Here is a 4,367-nt window from a genome sequence, read left to right on the forward strand (position 1 = left end):
GAAGGGCATCTTGGCTCCTTCCATGGTTTGGCTATTGTGGACAATGCTGCTATGAACACTGGAGTGCATATGGCCCTTCTCTCCACTCACATCTGTATCTTTGGGGTAAATACCCAATAGTGCAATTGCTGCAGTAGCTCTATTTTTAACTTTTTGAGGGACCTCCACACTGTTTTCCAGAGTGGCTGTACCAACTTGCATTCCCACCAACAGTGTAAGAGTGTCTCCTTTTTCCACCTCCTCTCCAATATTTGTTGTTTCTTGCCCTGTTAATTTTAGCCATTCTAACTGGTGCAAGGTGGTATCTCAATGTGGTTTTGTTTTGAATTTCCCTGATGGCTAATGATGTTGAACATTTTTTCATGTGTCTGTTAGCCATTCATACGTCTTCTCAAATGAAGCTTAAGCCAAGCAGGAGAAGAGAAATAATTAAGATGAGAGCAGAGATCAATGAATTAGAAACCAGAAATACAGTAGAGCAGATCAATGAAACTAGAATCTGGTTCTTTGAAGGAATTAATAAGATTGATAAACCACTGGCCAGACTTATCCAAAAGAAAAGAGAAAGGATCCAAATTATTAAAACTATGAATGAAAGGGGAGAAATCATGACTAACACCAAGAAATGGAAATAATTATTAGAAATTATTATCAACAACTCTATGACAATAAATTAAGCAACCTGGAAGAAATGGACGCTTTCATGGGAACGTATAAACTACCAAGACAGAAACAGGAAGAAATTGACAATCTGAATAGACCAACAACCAGTGCTGAAATTGAAGCAATGGTCAAAAATCTCCCAAAAAACAAGAGTCCAGGGCCTGATGGATTCCCTGGGGAATTCTACCAAACATTCAAAGAAGAAATAATATCTAATCTCCTGAAGCTGTTTCAAAAAATAGAAACAGAAGGAAAACTTCCAAACTCATTCTATGAGGTCAGCATTACCTTTTTTTAAAATATTTTTTATTATATTATGTTAGTCACCATACAGTACATCCCTGGTTTTTGATGTAAAGTTCCATGATTCATTAGTTGCACATAACACCCAGTGCACCATGCAATACGTGCCCTCCTTACCACCCATCGCCAACCTATCCCATTCCTCCAGCCCCCTCCCGTCTCAAGCCCGCAGTTTGTTTCTCAGAGTCCACAGTCTCTCATGCTTCATTCCCCCTTCTGATTACTCCCCCTTTCTTTATCCCTTTCTTCTCCTACCGATCTTCCTAGTTCTTATGTTCCATAGATGAGAGAAACCATATGATAATTGTCTTTCTCTGCTTGACTTACCTTGATCCCAAAACCAGGCAAAGACCCCATCAAAAAGAATTACAGAACAATATGCCAGATGAATATGGATGCCAACATTCTCAACAATATCTTAGCTGATAGGATCCAACAGTACATTAAAAGGATTATCAATCGCAAGCAGGTGGAATCACAACCTGGGGTGCAAGGGTGGTTCAACATTCACAAATCAATCAATGTGATAGAACACATTAATAAGAGAAGAGACAAGAACCATATAATCCTTTCAGTTGATGTAGAAAATGCATTTGACAAAATACAGCATCCTTTCCTGATTAAAACCCTTCAGAGCGTAGAGATAGACAGTACATTCTTCAATTTCATAAAAACCATCTATGAAAAGCCCACAGCGAATATCATTCTCAATGGGGAATAGCTTCGAGACTTCCCCTTAAGATCAGGAACACAACAAGGATGCCCACTCTCACCACTATAGTTCAACATAGTACTAGAATTCCTAGCATCAGCAATCAGATAACAAAAAGAAATAAAAGGTATTCAAATTGGCAAAGAAAAAGTCAAACTCTCTCTCTTTGCAGATGACATGATCCTTTATGTGGAAAACCAAAAAGATTCCACCCCCAAATTACTAGAACTCATACTGCAATTCAGTAATGTGGCAGGATACAAAATCAGTGCACAGAAATCAGTTGCTTTCATATACACTAAGAATGTAACTGTAGGACGAGAAATTAGGGAATCAATTCCATGTACAATAGCACCAAAACCCATAAGATACCTTGGAATAAACCTAACCAAAGAGGTAAAAGATCTATACTCTAGAAACTACACAACACTTACGAAAGAAATTGGGGAAGATGCAAAGATATGGAAAAACATTCCTTGCTCATGGATTGGAAGAATAAACATAGTTAAAATGTCTATGCTGCCCAGAGCAATCTATACTTTCAACACCGTCCTGATCAAAATACCAATGGCATTTTTGAAAGAGCTTGAACAAACAATCCTAAGCTCTTTATGGAACCAGAAAAGACCCCGAATCACCAAGGAAATGTTGACAAGGAAAAACAAAGCTGGGGCCATCACGTTGTCTGAATTCAAGCTATATTACAAAGCTGTGATCACCAAGACAGCATGGTATTGGCACAAAAACAGACACATAGATCAGTGGAACAGAATAGAGAGCCCAGATATGGACCCTCAACTTTACGGTCAACTAACCTTGGACAAATCAGGAAAAAATATCTAATGGAAAAAAGACTGATGTATGTTACGGGTAAGAAAAAAAGGCCAATTGAGGGCTTGGAGAGTGAAGAGGGTAGAAATGTGGATCGCTTTTTGTGTGTGTGTGTGTGTGTGTGTGTGTGTCAGTGCTTTTTTATATTTTAAGTGTCCAGGGAAGGTCTCACTAAAAAGGTGTCATTTGAGCAGACATCTGAAGTAAATGAGACACAGATCATGTCAGTATTCAGAGGAAAAACACTGTAGGCAGAGGGAACAGCAAGTACAACGCCCTGGAAGTGGGATTTCAGACAAGTCAAACTTACAATGTCCTTAACAGAATCATTGCATTTTCTGACTTACTTCACTTAGCATAATACACTGTAGTTCCATCCACATTGTTGCATTTTTCTTAATCCTGTTCCAATATTTCTCAGTTCAGTGGATCACAACACCATCTATTTACTTGCCTAAGTCAGAAACTGCAGGGCATTGGCCTCATAGGTTATATGCCTCCTCCACTACACTGGCGGCCATAAGGCCAGAATCTGTGGGTAGTTCACCATTATGGGTGTGGCACCAAATACAGAGCCTGACACAATGGTGCTCAGAGAGTGGCAACATCACTCTGGTGGGTGCTGGCAACTAAGCTTAATATTAGACCTGAAGATGCCTCATTTTACTATGTTCAACAAACATATGGTGAGCATTAAGTTTGTGCTAAACTCTCTGTTGGGTGTAAGGATACAAAGATGTCCAGAGATCCTCTGCCCTGGGAAACATGGTCTGGATCTGTACAATCAAAAGAAACTTGTGAGGGCACCTACATGGCTCAGTTGGTTGGGCGTCTGCTTTTGACTCAGGTCATAATCTCAGTGTCCTGGGATAGGGCCCTGTGTTGGGTTCCCTGCTCAGTGTGGAGTCTGCATCTCCCTCTCCCTCTGCCCCTCCCTCCCCTGCTCACAAGTGCGCACGCTCTCTCTCTCTCTCAAATAAATAAAATTTAAAAAAAGAAACTTGTGTATAAGAAGTCATAAACTCATGTGTGTTTACATCAAAAATGGTTTCAAAGTCATAAGTTCTATAACTGCAGATCTGTACATTGGATCAGGAGACTAACAATAATAATAATAGCAGAATTAGATAGCATTTATTGAGGTCTTCGGGTGTATCAGGCTCTGTGTTAAATACTCATATGAAATACTTAATTCTTACCCCAGTTCTGTGACGTGGGTACTATTATTATTCCCATTTTGCAGAAGAGAAAAGTGAGACACAGAGAAGTGGAATAACTTGCTCAGGTCACACCACTCCTAAGTGATGGGGCCAACGTCCCAGCTCAGGCAGTCTGGTAGCAAAGTCACTACACTATGCTGCTTGCTTTCCTGAGAAAGACAAACTTAGCTAGCTGAGCCTCAGTCTTCTAGCCAGAAAGTCATGTTCTTATACACTTTGGCCCCACACCTATCTTTTTCAGCCCTAATTTTAGTTCTTTCTCTCCCCTTATACAAATACTTTCTCTCGCCCTATACCAATATACACCAGCCCCAGGTGTCCAGAATCCTGGCCCTTGCCCAACCCACTACACCCTCTCACACTGATGGGCTTTGGATCAGACAGGAATCCTTTCCCTACTTTTCTGACTCGACATAATCATCAGGGTCATCCTTCCAGTGAACTTTTCTCTGATGCCCCTCCCCACCCTGAGGAAAAGGAAGCTCTTCATCTACAATGCTCCAGATGACTTTTGCCAGACTTCTAGTCTTTCAGCTCCTTTCAGAACTCCACTGGGTGCCCATACTCCTAGAATGTTACCACTGTACCTGCTCTTCCCAATACCTATCACCAGGCCTGGCATAGAGGAGGTACCCATG

This window comes from Ursus americanus, chromosome X, assembly GCF_024610735.1.
Source record: "Ursus americanus isolate L20-20 chromosome X, mUrsAme1.1.p, whole genome shotgun sequence".
Lineage (NCBI taxonomy): Eukaryota > Metazoa > Chordata > Mammalia > Carnivora > Ursidae > Ursus > Ursus americanus.